Source organism: Heterodontus francisci, unplaced genomic scaffold (assembly GCF_036365525.1).
Source record: "Heterodontus francisci isolate sHetFra1 unplaced genomic scaffold, sHetFra1.hap1 HAP1_SCAFFOLD_61, whole genome shotgun sequence".
Lineage (NCBI taxonomy): Eukaryota > Metazoa > Chordata > Chondrichthyes > Heterodontiformes > Heterodontidae > Heterodontus > Heterodontus francisci.
The window spans coordinates 9347324-9363144 of record NW_027141441.1 but is presented as its reverse complement, the minus strand read 5'-3'; the positions used below and the strand labels follow the sequence as shown (position 1 = coordinate 9363144).

At 45.4% G+C, this 15821-nt stretch overlaps 1 non-coding gene across 1 annotated transcript; it reads left to right on the top strand.

Annotated features, from left to right (window-relative positions):
- Positions 1-2842: 2842 nt before the first annotated feature.
- On the top strand, positions 2843-2914 carry trnae-cuc (transfer RNA glutamic acid (anticodon CUC)). The gene has a single exon. It is a non-coding gene; the product is annotated as a tRNA-Glu (tRNA).
- Positions 2915-15821: the final 12907 nt, after the last annotated feature.

Sequence of the window (15821 nt, the reverse complement as noted above, 5' to 3'; positions counted from 1 at the left end):
TGTTGGACTGGTGGGATTTAGAAATACTAGGAATTGAGATGAGCTGTTATTGTATTTAATTATTTGTTTCATGGGATGTGGACGTCGCCATCCAGGCCAGCATTTATTGTCCATCCCTAATTGCCCATGAGAAGGTGGTGGTGAGCTTCCTTCTTGAACCACTGCAGTCCATGTGGGGTAGGTACACCCACAGTGCTATTAGGAAGGGAGTTCCAGGATTTTGACCCAGCGACAGTGAAGGAATGGCGATATAGTTCCAAGTCAGGATGATGTGTAGCTTGGAGGAGAACTTTCAGGCGGTGGTATTCCCATGCATCTGCTGCCCTTGTCCTTCTAGGCAGTAGAGGATGCAGGTTTGGAAGGTGCTGCCTGAGTAGCCTTGGTGCATTGTTGCAGTGCATCTTGTAGATGGTACACACTGCTGCCACTGTACGTCAGTGGTGAAGGGAGTGAATGTTGTGGACGGGGTGCCAATCAAGCATGTTGCTTTGTCCTGGATGGTGTCGAGCTTCTTGAATGTTGTTGGAGCTGCACCCATCCGGGCAAGTGGATAGTATTCCATCACACTCCAGACTTGTGCCTTGTAAATGGTGGACAGGCTTTGGGGAGTCAGGAGGTGAGTTACTCACCGCATGCTTCGTACCTTCTGACCAGCTCATGTAGTCACACTATTTATAAGGCTACTCCAGTTCAGTTTCTGGTCAATGGGAACCCCCAGGAAGTTGATAGTGGGGGATTCAGCGATCGTAATGCCGTTGAATGTCAATGGGAGATCGTTAGATTCTCTCTTGTTCGAGATGGTCATTGCCTGGCACTTGTGTGGCGCGAATGTTACTTGCCACTTATCAGCCCAAGCCTGGATATTGTCCAGGTCTTGCTGCATTTCTACATGGACTGCTTCAGTATCTGAGGAGTCGCGAATGGTGCTAAATTTTGCAATCATCAGTGAACATCCCCACTTCTGACCTTATGATTGAAGGAAGGTCACTGATGAAGTAGTGAAGAAGGTTGAGCCGAGGATACTACCCTGAGGAACTCCAGCAGTAATGTCCTGAAGCTGAAATGATTGACCTCCAACAATCACAACCATTTTCCTTTCTGCCAGGTACGATTCCAACCAGTGCAGAGTTTTCCTCTTGATTCCCATTGACTCCAGTTTTGCTCTGGCTCCTTGATGCCACACTCAGTCAAATGCTACCTTGATGTCAAGGGCAGACACTCTCACCTCACCTCTTGAGTTCAGCTCTTTTGTCCTTGTTTGAACAAAGGATGTAATGACGTCAGGATCTGAATGGCCCTTGCGGAACCCAATTGAGCGTCATTGAACAGGTTATTGCAAAGCAAGTGCCACTTGATAGCACAGTCGATGACACCTTCCATCACTATACTGATGATTGAGAGTAGACTGATGCGGCAGCAATTGGCTGGGTTGGATTTGTCCTGCTATTTGTGTACAGGACATACCTGGGCAATTTTCCACATTGCCGGGTGGATGCCAGTGTTGTAGCTGTACTGGAACAGCTTGGCTAGGGGCGCGGCAAGTTCTGGAGCACAGGTCTTCAGTACCATTGCTGGAATATTGTCAGGGCCCGTAGCCTTTGCTGTATCCAGTGCCTTCAGTCGTTTCTTGATATCAAGTTGAGTGAATCGAATTGGCTGAAGACTGGCATCTGTGATGCTGGGGACTTCAGAAGGAGGCCGAGATGGATCTTCAACCCGGCACTTCTGGCTGCAGATTGTTTCAAATTCTTCATCCTTGTCTTTTGCACTGATGTGCTGGGCTCCCCCATCATTGAGGTTGGGGATAATAGTGGAGCCACCTCCTCCTGTTGGTTGTTTAATTGTCCACCACCATTCATCATTGGATGTGGCAGGGTGTAGATCTGATCCGTTGGTTGTGGGATCACTTAGCCCTGTCTATTATATGCTGCTTCTGCTGTTTGGCATGAAAGTAGTCCTGGGCTGTAGCTTCATCAGGCTGACGCCTCATTTCAAGGTATGCCTGGTGCTGCTCCTGGCATGCCCTCCTGCACTCTTCATTGAATTAGGGTTGGTCCCCAGCTTGTTGGTAATGTTAGAGTGGGGGAATATGCCGGGCCATGAGGTTATAGAATGTGGTTGACTACAATTCTGCTGCTGGTAATGGTCCACAGCACCTCATGGATGCCCAGTTATACATTGTTAGATCTGTTCAAAATCTATCCCATTAAGCACAGTGGTAGTGGCACACAACACGATGGAGGGTATCCTCAATGTGAAGACGGGACATCATCTCCACAAGGACTGTGCAGTGGTCACTTCTACCAATACTGTCATGGACAGATGCATCTGCGGCAGGCAGATTGGTGAGGATGAGGTCAAGTATATTTTTCCCTCTTGTTCGTTCCCTCACCACCGACTGCAGACCCAATCGAGCAGCTATGTCCTTTAGGACTCGGCCAGCATGGTCAGTAGTGGTGCTACCGAGCCACTCATGGTGATGGACATTGAAATACCCCAGCCAGACTACATTCTGCACCCTTGCCCCTCAGTGCTCCCTCCAAGTGGTGTTAATCAGTCTTTCGCTGTTACTTGCTGGTTTGCTCAGTACCTTTCTCTGTCTGTTCCTTTCTGGGTCCTGATAATCTCTTCCTGGTTTTCTGTGTGTCTTTCTCTGCCTGCCTCATTGTCAGTGCTGTTACTCAGTGTCCTTGTGTCATTGTGCAGTGAGGGTGAGTCTGTCAGCACGTGTGTTGCTGAGTCCGGGATTCTTGAGAAATCCGACGACAATCCTATTTTTGGAAAAACATTGGGGAAATCAACATATTTCACTAACGGGCAGCTAAAATTGGCAATAGTCGTTAGCAGAGTGGCGCAGCGGAAGCGTGCTGGGCCCTCAACCCAGAGGTCAATGGATCGAAACCGTTCTCTGCTATTTATGTTTGGTAGCAATACAAACAGTTCACTTTTGAAGCATCAAGTATTTACCCACAATAACAAGATGCTTCCAAAGGCACTCAATTGCAATCAGCTTCTTCCTTCCAGTGAACACATCAATCAGTAACAAATCACTTTTGCTCACACGAACACAAGCTGCAAACACGGACCAGCCGAGTCTATCCCACTTTGTCAACCCCTTCCTGCAGAGCCTCCTCTCCACCACCAGATGGTGATGTTGGCCACAATAAAACCAGGACAAATGGTCACAGTGAGGAGACGGTCAGTAACAGAAAATAAAACAATAACAGGGAAAACCTTTGCACAACAACAGGGTACATCTTTACACAACAGAAAACATATTTACTAAACAGGAAATACCTTTAGACAACAGGGAGAATACAATCATAGAAATGCCTTGTTTCTCCATCTCAGTCTCGTTGTCTCTCTCTCTGTTCCTCACTTTTGCTTCCTCACAGTCTATTGGTTTTCTCTGTGGTTTTCTCTCTGTCCCGTTGTCGATGGTGTTACTCAGCGTCCTTGTAACATTGTGTAGCCAGGCTGAGCCTCCCAACACCTGTGTTGCTGTAATAAAGTCAGAAAATGCTGAAAATGCTCAGCTGGTCTGGCAGCATCTGTGCAGAGAGAAACAGTTAACAGTTCAGATCTGTTTCCTTAGCTCACATTAACTTTGTTTCTTTCTCCACAGATGCTGCCAGACCTGCTGACTATTTCAAGCATTTTCTGTTTATGTTTCAGATTTCCAGCATCTGCAGTATTTTGCTTTTGTACGTGTGTTGCTATGTCTGGGACTGTTTGAGTGCAATGCTATTGCTTTATAAACAGCGTTGAAACAAACATTTATCTCGCTAACACACAGCACTAATACACAGCTGGATATAAACAGCAGCCTGCAGCAGAGGGCGCACTGGAAGTTTATTAACACAAATAATTCACCAACACTATATTTACTGCTGTCCCCAATGACACCACACTTCATCTTAACACGTTTTATTCTTTATTTACATCAACTTCTTCCTTCCAGTAAACACTTCAATTTGGAACATAGCTTCCAAATCACCTTTATTCACAAAGCCAAACACACACCAGTCCAGACTTTCCCCTTTCTGTCAACCCATTCCTGCATCACTGCCTCTCCACCAACAGTTGTTGCTGGAATCATACAATCATAGAATGGCTACAGCACAGAAGGAGGCCATTCGGCCTGTCGAACCCGTGCTGGCTCTCTGTTCGAGCAACTCACCTCATTTCACTCCTCAGTCAGTTCAATTTTGGAGGTGAGAAAACTTCTCAAAAGAATAATTCGGGACAAAATTAATAGTCCCATGGACAAATGTGGGTTAATTCAAGAAAGCCAGCATGGATTTCTTAAGGGAAAATCATGTTTAACTGTCCTGCGGGAGTTCTTTGATGAGGTAACAGAGAGGGATGATGAGGGCAATGCTGTTGATGTGGTGCACATGGACTTTCAAAAGGTCTGGCAGCATCTGAAAGGTCACTGAACTGAAACGTTAACTTTGCTTCTCTCTGTACAGATGCTGCCAGACCTGCTGAGTATTTCCAGCATTTCTTGTTTTCATTATGGCACAGAGTTCCCTTTTCAAACTTACAGAATTAACCACAATAATGTACTCTGAGATTCAAGTGAAATATCAGCCCAATATTTACACACATTATGAGTTTATAAATTTCAGTATTAATTCCCATAGTGCATCCTGACATATACATTAGATATAACATAACATAAGAACAGAAGAAATAGGAGCAGGAGTAGGCCATTCGGCCCCTCAAGCCTGCCCCGCCATTCAGTAAGATCATGGCTGATCTGCCCCAGACCTCAACTCCTCTTTCATGCCAGCTCTTCATAGCCATCAACTCTCCAATGTTTCAAAAATCTATTTACATCCTCTTTAAATACTTTCAGTGATTTAGCCTCCAATACTGTCTGGGGTAGATAATTCCAGACATTCACTACCCTCTGAGAGAAGAAATTCCTTTGCATCTCAGTGTTAAATGAGTGTCCCCTTATTCTGTAACTATGTCGCCGAGTTTGAGATTCCCCCACTAGTGGAAACATCTTCTCAACATCTACCCTGTTAATAAAAACAGGAAATGCTGGAAATACTCAGCAGGTCTGGCAACATCTGTGAAGAAAGAAGCAGAGTTAATGTTTCAGGTCAGAGACCCTTCTTCACCCTGTTAAGCCCCCTCAGAATCTTGTACGTTTCAAAAAGATCACCCCTCATTCTTCTAAACACGAATGAATAACCTGTTTTGCCGTTCTTCATAAGTCAACCCCTTCATCCCAGGAATCAGCTGAGTGAATCGCTTTTGAACTCCTCCAATGCCAGTGCATCCTTTCTTAAGTCTAAATCTCAAGTGTAATATCAGATTGAGAGAATCTGAAAGAGAGCATAACCTGAGATACAAACTGAGAATTCAGTTTAAAACTCCCCCGGATTGTGAAACTAAAAGATACAAGAGCAATTCAATTTGTATAGACTGTGCTTTGGATCACATTCCAGCCCTCATACAGTATCAGACTGGAAGATACTGTAGCAATTCCATTAGTGCAGACTCAGCTCTACATTACAGAGCAGGGAACATATTTAAACAACCGGGAACACTTTTACACAAGACGGATCACATTTACACAACTGAGAAGATCTTTACCCAACAGGGAACCATTTTACACAATAACAGAGAACATCTTTACGCAACAGCGAATACAGTAACACAACAGAGAACATATTACACAGCAGGAAATATTTTAAAAGAACACAGGGAACATCTTTACACAACAGAGAACACAATTACATAAATCATTGGTCTTTCGCTGTCTCTTGCTGGTTTGCTCAGTACCTTTCTCTGTCTGTTCCCTTCTGGGTCCTGATAATCTCTTCCTGGTTTTCTGTGTGTCTTTCTCTGTCTGTTCCTTTCTGGGTCCTGATAATCTCTTCCTGGTTTTCTGTGTGTCTTTCTCTGTCTGTTCCTTTCTGGGTCCGAATGATCTCGACCCGGTTTTCTGTGTGTCTTTCTCTGTCCGTTCCTTTCTGGGTCCTGATAATCTCTTCCTGGTTTTCTGTGTGTCTTTCTCTGTCTGTTCCTTTCTGGGTCCGAATGATCTCTCCCTGGTTTTCTGTGTGTCTTTCTCTGTCTGTTCCTTTCTCGGTCCTGATAATCTCTTCCTGGTTTTCTGTGTGTCTTTCTCTGTCTGTTCCTTTCTGGGTCCTGATAATCTCTTCCTGGTTTTCTGTGTGTCTTTCTCTGTCTGTTCCTTTCTGGGCCCTGATATTCTCTTCCTGGTTTTCTGTGTGTCTTTCTCTGCCTGCCTCATTGTCGGTGCTGTTACTCAGTGTCCTTGTGTCATTGTGCAGTGAGGGTGAGTCAGTCAGCACGTGTGTTGCTGAGTCCGGGATTCTTGAGAAATCCGACTGCAATCCTATTTTTATAAAAAATTGGGGAAAAGAACATATTTCACTCATGGGCAGCTTAAAATTAAAACAGCAGCTAGCGGAGTGGTGCAGCGGAAGCGTGCTGGGCCCATAACCCAGAAGTTGATAGATCGAAACCATTCTCTGCCATTTATGTTTGGTAATAACACAAACAGCTTACTTTCAAAACTTTAAGTGTTTCCCCATAATAACAAGATGCGCTCGATTGAAATCAGCTTTTTCCTTCGAGTGAACACATCAATCAGTAACAAATCACTTTTACTCACACGAACACAAACTGCAAACACGGACCAGCCGAGTCTCTCCCACTTTGTCAACCCCTTCCTGCAGAGCCTCGTCTCCAGCACCAGATGGTGATGTTGGCCACAATAAAACCAGGACAAATGGTCACAGTGAGGAGACGGTCAGTAACAGAAAATAAAACAATGACAGGGAAAACCTTTACACAACAACGGGGTACATATTTACACAACAGAAAACATATTTACACAACAGGAAATACCGTTACACAACAGGGAGAACACATTCATGCAAATGCCTTGTTTCTCCATCTCAGTTTCGTTGTCTGTCTCTCTCCGTTCCTCACTTTTATTTCCTCACAGTCTATTACTTTTCTGTGTGTTTTTCTCTCTGTCCCGTTGTCGATGGTGTCACTCAGCATCCTTGTAACATTGCGTAGCCAGGCTGAGCCTCCCAACACCTGTGTTATGGAACATAGAACATAGAACAGTACAGCACAGTACAGGCCCTTCGGCCCACGATGTTGTGCCGAACTTTAAACCTACTCTAAGATCAAAACTACCTACATACCCTTCATTCTACTATCATCCATGTACCTATCCAAGAGACGCTTAAATGTCCCTAATGTATCTGCTTCGACCACCACCGCTGGCAGTGCATTCCACGCACCCACCACTCTCTGTACAAAGAACCGACCTCTGACATCTCCCCAAAACCTTCCTCCATCACCTTAAAATTATGCCCCCTGGTGATAGCCCTTTCCACCCTGGGAAAAAGTCTCTGGCTATCCACTCGATCTATGCCTCTCATCATCTTGTACCCCTCTATCAAGTCACCTCTCATCCTTCTTCATTCCAATGAGAAAAGCCCCAGCTCCCTCAATCTTTCTTCGTAAGACATGCCCTCCAGTCCAGGCAGCATCCTGATAAATCTCCTCTGCACCCTCTCTAAAGCTTCCACATCCTTCCTATAATGAGACGACCAGAACTGAACACAATATTGCAAGTGTGGTCGAACCAGGGCTTTATAGAGCTGCAACATAACCTCGCGGCTCTTAAACTCAATCCCCCTGTTAATGAAAGCCAACACACCTTGCGTCTTCGGAACAACCCTATCAACTTGGGTGGCAACTTTGAGCGATCTATGGACATGGGCCCCAAGATCCCTCCGTTCCTCCACACTACCAAGAATCCTGTCTTTTAGCCTGTATTCTGCATTCAAATTCGACCTTCCAAAATGAATCACTTCACACTTTTCCAGGTTGAACTCCATCTGCCTTTTCTCAGCCCAGCTCTGCATCCTGTCAATGTCCCGTTGCAACCTACAACAGCCTTCCACACTATCCACAACTCCAGCAACCTTCATGTCATCGGCAAACTTGCTAACCCAGACTTCCACTTGCTCATCCAAGTCATTTAGAAAAATCACAAAGAGCAGAGGTCCCAGAAAAGATCCCTGCGGAACACCACTGGTCACCGAGCTCCAGGCTGAATACTTTCCATCTACTACCACCCTCTGTCTTCTATGGGCCAGCCAATTCTGTATCCAGACAGCCAACCTTCCCTGCATCCCATGCCTCCTTACTTTCTGAATGAGCCGACCATGGGGAACCTTATCAAACACCTTGCTAAAATCCATATACACCACATCCACTGCTCTTCCTTCATCAATGTGTTTTGTTACATCTTCAAAGAATTCAATAAGGCTTGTGAGGCATGACCTGCCCCTCACAAAGCCATGCTGACTGTCTCTAATCAAACTATGCTTTTCCAACTAATCATAAATCCTGTCTCTCAGAATCCTCTCCAATAATATGCCCACTACCTACGTAAGACTGACTGGTCTATAATTCCCAGGGTTATCCCTATTCCCTTTCTTGAACAAGGGAATAACATTTGCCACCCTCCAGTCATCTGGTACTACTCCAGTGGACAGTGAGGACGCAAAGATCATCGCCAAAGGCGCGGCAATCTCTTCCCTTGCTTCCCTTAATATCCTTGGGTATATCCCGTCTGGCCTCAGGGACTTATCTGTCCTCATGTCTTTCAAAATTTCCAGCACATCCTCCCTCTTAACATCAACCTGTTCGAGCATATCAGCCTGTTTCACGCTGTCCTCACAAACGACCAGGTCCCTCTCACTCGTGAATACTGAAGCAAAGTATTCATTTAGGACCTCCCCTACCTCCTCCGACTCCAGGCACAAGTTCCCTCCACTATCCCTGATCGGCCCTACTCTCACTCTGGCCATCCTCTTGTTCCTCACATAATTGTAGAACGCATTGGGATTTTCCTTAATCCTACCCGCCAAGACTTTTTCATGTCCCCTTCTAGGTCTCCTAAGTCCATTCTTCAGTTCCTTCCTGGCTACCTTGTAACCCTCTAGAGCCCTGTCTGATCCTTGCTTCCTCAACCTTAAGTAAGCTTCCTTCTTCCTCTTGACTAGCTGTTCCACATTTCTTGTCATCCAAGGTTCCTTCACCCTACCATCCCTTCCTTGCCTCATCAGGACAAACCTATCCAGCAGTCGCAGCAAGTGCTCCCTAAACAACCTCCACATTTCTGTTGTGCATTTCCCTGAGAACATCTGTTCCCAATTTATGCACCCCAGTTCCTGCCTAATAGCATTGTAATTCCCCCTCCCCCAATTAAATATTTTCCCATCCCGTCCGCTCCTGTCCCTCTCCATGACTATAGTAAAGGTCAGGGAGTTGTGATCACTATCACCGAAATGCTCTCCCACCGAGAGATCTGCCACCTGGCCTGGTTCGTTGCCAATCACCAAATCGAACATAGCCTCCCCTCTAGTCGGCTTATCTACATATTGAGTCAGGAAACCTTCCTGGACACACCTGACAAAAACTGTTCCATCCAAACTATTTGCACTAAGGAGGTTCCAATCAATATTAGGGAAGTTGAAGTCACCCATGACAACAACCCTGTTACTTCTGCACCTTTCCAAAATCTGCCTCCCAATCTATTCCTCCGTGTCTCTGTTGCTATTGGGGGGTCTATAGAAAACTCCCAATAAAGTGACTGCTCCTTTCCTGTTTCTGACTTCCACCCATAATGACTCAGTAGACAAACCCTCCTCGATGACCTCCCTTTCTGCAGCTGTGATACTATCCCTGATTAACAATGCCACTCCCCCACCTCTTTTACCTCCCTCCCTATTCCTTTTGAAACATCTAAACCCCGAAATTTCCAACATCCATTCCTGCCCCTGTGATCTCCAAGTCTCCATAATGGCCACAACATCGTAGCTCGAAGTACTGATCCATGCTCTAAGTTCATCACCCTTATTCCTGACACTGCTTGCATTTAAATAGACACACTTCAACCCATCGTACTGGCTGCAACTTTGCCCTGTCAACTGTCTAACCTTCCTCACAGACTCTCTGCACTCTGTATCTGCCTGATCAACAGCTACCCCATCCACTTATCCATAGCTCCGGTTCCCATCCCCCTGCCAAACTAGTTTAAACCCTCGCAAAGAGCTCTAGCAAACCTCCCACCCAGGATATTGATGCCCCTCCAGTTCAGATGCAACCCGTCCTTCTTGTACAGATCCCACCTTCTCCAGAAGGTATCCCAATGATCCACATAACTGAAGCCCTCCCTCCTACACCAGCTCTGTAGCCACGTGTTCAGCTGCACTCGCTCTCTGTTTCTAGCCTCACTAGCACGTGGCACCGGTATCAATCCTGACATTACTGCTCTGCTCGGCCTGCCTTTTAGCTTCCAACCTAACTCCGATATTCGCCTTTCAGGTCCTCATCCCTTTTCCTAGCTATGTCATTGGTACCGATATGTACCGTGACTTCTGGCTGCTCCCCCTCCCCTTTAAGAATCCTGTAGACTCGATCCGAGACATCAATGACCCTGGCACCAAGGAGGCAACATACCATCCGGGAGTCTCGCTCGCGACCACAGAATCTCCAGTCTGTTCCTCGAACCATTGAATCTCCTCTCACTATCACTCTCCTATTCTCCACCCTTCCCTTCTGAGCTGCAGAGCCAGGCTCAGTGCCAGAGACCTGGCCGCTGTGGCTTTCCCCTGGTAGGTTCCCACCCCCCCCCACAACTGTATCCAAAACGGTATACTTATTATTGAGGGGAACGGCCACAGGGGATCCCTGCACTGTGCGCCTATTCCCTTTCCCTCCCCTGACGGTCACCCAGCTACCTTTATCTTGTGACTTAGGTGTCAGTACTTCCCTATAACTGCTCTCTATCATCCCCTCTGCCTCCCGCATGATCCGAAGTTCATCCAGCTCCAGCTCCAGTTCCCTAACGCAGTCTGTGAGGAGCTGGAGTTGGGTGCACTTCTCACAGGTGAAGTCAGCAGGGACAAAAGTGGTGACTCTTACCTCCCACATCCTGCAAGAGGAGCATGCAACTGCCCTAGCTTCCATCCCCTCTGCTCGACATTGACAACAGAGAATAAAAAAATATAAAGGAAAACCTTACCTTACCAAACCCTCCACACAAGAGTCCTTTTTTTTGGTTGGAGGAGGAGGATGGGTGGAAACACTACACGTGTAGTGTTTCGGGTTTAGCCACCACGCGAATATATAAGTTCACTTACCCAGCAGTCCCCGTGTCCGCGTCCCCCGAATTGCCAGGTAAGTACTTGATAGTGAAACGTACCTTCCCGGCTGCCCCCTGGCTCGCACTATCACCGCTACTGCTGATCAAAGGTGTTGCTGTAATAAAAACAGAAAATGCTGGAAATGCTCAGTAGGTCTGGCAGCATCTGTGCAGAGAGAAACAGTTAACAGTTCAGGTCTGTTTCCTTAGCTCACATTAACTTTGTTCTCTCTCCACAGATGCTGCCAGACCTGCTGACTATTTCAAGCATTTTCTGTTTATGTTTCAGATTTCCAGCATCCGCAGTATTTTGCTTTTGTACGTGTGTTGCTATGTCTGGGACTGTTTGAGTGCAATGCTATTGCTTTATAAACAGCGTTGAAACAAACATTTATCTAGTTAACACACAGCACTAATACACAGCTGGATATAAACAGCAGCCTGCAGCAGAGGGCGCAGTGGAAGTTTATTCACACAAATAATTCACCAGCACTATATTTACTGCTATCCACAATCACACCACGTTTCATCTTAACACATTTTATTCTTCATTGACATCAACTTCCTGCTTCCAATAAAAACTTCAATTTGAAACACAGCTTCCAAATCACCTTTATTCACAAACCCGAACACAAGCTGCAAATGCTGCAAACACACACCAGCCCAGACTTTTCCCTTTCTGTCAACACATTCCTGCATCACTGCCTCTCCACCAACAGTTGCTGCGAGAACCATACAATCATAGAATGGCTAAAGCACAGAAGGAGGCCATTCGGCCTGACGAACCCATGCTGGCTCTCTGCTAAAGCAACTCACCTCGTCTCACTCCCCAGTCAGTTCAATTTCGGTGGTGGGAAAACTTCTCAAAAGAATAATTCAGGACAAAATTAATAGTCCCATGGACAAATGTGGGTTAATTCAGGAAAGACAGCATGGATTTCTTAAGGGAAAGTCATGTTTAACTGTCCTGCTGGAGTTTTTTGATGAGGTAACAGAAAGGGTTGATGAGGGCAATGCTGTTGATGTCGTGTACATGGACTTTCAAAAGGTCTGGCAGCATCTGAATGGTCACTGACCTGAAACATTAACTCTGTTTCTCTCTCCACAGATGCTGCCAGACCTGCTGAGTATTTCCAGAACTTTTTGTTTATATTTCAGATTTCTAGCATCTGCAGTATTTTGCTTTTATTGACTTTCAAAAGAAGTTTGATACAATGCAAAACAACAGACTTGTGAGCAAAGTTATAACTCGTGGAATAAAAGGGACAGTAGTAACATGGATATGGAATTGGCTGAGTGACAGGAAACAAAGAGTAGTGATCAATGGATGTTCTTCGGGCGAGAGGAAGATTTGTAGTGGAGTTCCCCAGGAGTCAGTGTTGGGACCCTTGCCTTTCCTGATATACATTAATGACCTAGACCTTGGTGTACAGGGCAGAATTTCAAAGTTTATGGATGATACGAAAATTGGAAGCATTGTGAACTGTAAGGATGATAGTGTAGAACTTCAAAAGGACATAGACAAGTTGGTGGAATGGGAGGACAGATGACAGGTGAAGTTCAATGCAGAGAAATGTGAATTGATTCATTTCGGTAGGAAGAACATGGAGTGACAATATCGAATAAAGGGTACAATTCTAAAGGGGGTGCAGGAGCAGTGGGACTGGGGTTATATGTCATTGGTTGAGAGAGTGGTTAATGAAGCATACAGTATCCTCGGCTTTAGTAATAGAGGCATAGAGTACAAGAACAAGGAGGTCATGTTGAACTTGTATGAGACACTAGACTCAGCTGAAGTACTGCATCCAGTTCTCGGTGCCACACTTTATGAAAGATGTGAAGGCATTGGAAAGATTATGGAAAAGATTCATGAGAATGGTTCCAGGGATGAGGAATTTCAGTTATGAAGATAGATTGGAGAAGTTAGGACTGTTTCCCTTGGAGAAAAGAAGGCTAAGAGGAGATTTCATAGTGATATTCAAAATGATGAGGGGTGTGGACAGAGTGGATAGGGAGAAACTGTTCCCACTTGTGAAAGGATCGAGAATGAGAGGGCACAGATTTAAAGTCATTGGTAAAAGAAGCAAAAGCGACATGAGGAAAAACTTTTTCACACAGCGAGTGGTTAAAGTATGAACTGCCTGAGAATGTGATGGAGGCAGGTTCAATTGAAGAATTCAAAGGGGAATTAGACTGTTATCTGAAAAGGAAGAATGTGCAGGATTATGGGGAGAAGACGGGGAAGTGACATGAGGTGAATTGCTCATTTGGAGAGTCAGTGCAGACACGATGGGCCAAATGGCCTCCTTCTGTGCAGTAACAATTCTGTGATTCTGTGATTCCAATATTCAAGTCATTTATATATATGGTGGTCCTGACACTGACCCTTGTGGACATCACTGTTCACCATCTTCCATTCTGAAAAACAACCAAATATCACAACTCGCTTTTCTTGATATTTCATCCATTTTTTAATCGAAGCAGATACTGACCCTCCTATTCCAGGAACCTCAGTTTTGTTACCCAGCCTTTTATGTGGTAGTCTGTCAAACGCTTTCTTAAAATCCATATAGACAACATCCATTGCTTTCCCTTCATCAACCTTTTCTGTTACTTCATCAAAAAAATTAGTTATGTTGGTGAAGAAGTGGAAAGGTGCTGAACCTCTCAGTTTTCGGTCTACCCAAACCAAGTTCAAGGCCTGAATAATGAACCGATTGCCTCATTAGTTCTGTGAATAATACAATGATTTAATAGACAAAGTTTTGAAACATTCCTGCCCATAAATCTTGATAACAGAGAGTGTGTGGATCTCCTGACTCAGAATGTTTAATGGATACAGTCCTCAGATCCGACAAGGAACCCCTGAACATCCACAGTAAAGACAGTGTGGATGAGGAAATGTAAGAGCCGGGAGCTGAAACTCAGGGACGGCCGAGCTCTCCTGTCATTGAGCTTGTGTGTCTGCTCTGCTCGCCGCACTTCCGGCTCTACTTTGTTTCCAATGAAAAGATGAAAAGGGCCGTTCGGTTTTCCTCTCACTGACAGCGTGTTTCATTCGGGTTAATATAACCCGGGACTTTTGCTGCTGAAATGAATTCTGCAAGGTCCCAGCAAACACACCGGCTCCCTCCTTTCTCCCCTCTTTCTATCGGATTGTTTTACCAGGAGGGGCACAATAATAACAAACCCCCTGCAGGGAATGACCGCAAATTGAGCATCTAAATGGGGCAAGTGGGCAGCTTTCTGGGTTCTAGGTTCCCCCTACCCCGCACCTCCCTCCCTCCAGCCCAAGCCCCTCTTCACTTTCTTTGGGACTTTGATGAGGGTGAAATGGGGAAAGTTCCCATTGATGTTTGAATGCTGAATTGCTGCAAAGATCTGCGCACGCGTGACATAACCCCGCCCCCAGTGAGACGTCACAATGAGGAGTGGAGCGCATGCGCATCCTTCCCCAACCCAGTCTGTGAGGCCATTCACTCAATCAGGGGAAGATGCTTTAAATCAGCTGCTAATGGAGACTTCCCGGTCCCGGGGGAAGGGAACAAACAGCATCTGCTTCCAGCAGCCACTGCTTTGGGAGCGTGTCCGCAGATGTGCTCAGAGATTAGCATTGAGTGGTGGGAAGTTGAGGGGGAGTCGGGGAGTGTTTGTAACAGACACTGTGGAGCAGGAGCTGCTCCCAGAACATGGAGTGAGCCGGGGACACGGGGAAGGGAGAGTTCATTCTCGGACAGTGTCTGTACAGGCTCAGGGAGACACAATGGGAAGAAATCACTATTGAAAATCACTGACAATTTCACCACCCAAAGGAGAGGGAATTTTCCTGCTTTAGTTCCAGTCTCTCACTGTTTGTTGGATTGTGAACAGTGGGGGGAAAATAGCCGCAAAATAACGATGTGGACAGTTAGACAAAGAACATTTATTGCAGACACCAGGTGAGAAGTGTGAAAGGCATATTTTAAATAGTGGCTGCTTGTTTTCCGTTGAAATAGAAATGTGACTGTGCAAAGGTCACTGCTCTATCGGACAGTCCCAGTCATTGAGCAGTGCAGGGCTTGTGTTGTTTCTGAATGTCACAAACTTGTTGTAAATCCACTGCAAACACCTGGTAAACAGAAGCTGAATACTGCAGTACTGCAGTGGAGTCAGACACTGACACTGTTTGTGTTTCTGGTTTTCATTTTGTGATTGTTCATCATGATTATTATTGGGACGATTACATTGATCGCTTTTGTATCTTCTACCTCACCAGTTCTTTCATTCCTGCAGGAAAATACATGAAGGAACCTGAATGGATGTGGTGATTCCTCGACATACACTGATCCCAAAGTCGAGAGACACATTTTCAATCCAACAGTCAAACAACAGCAGGAGAGACAGAACTTGTTTCCATTTCACTCCAATTCAGTTCACCTGAAAGGTGGATACATCAATCGCAGTCCAAAAACAAACCCACTATCAGATCTGAATAAACTCTGTCACCATGGTCACATTTTAAATATAAAATCTGAAATAGAACAGACAAAATTTACATGATTGAAAGGTACAGAATGAATGCAAAGAGGATTCAAAGGGGATTTGGACATGGTAAGTGAAT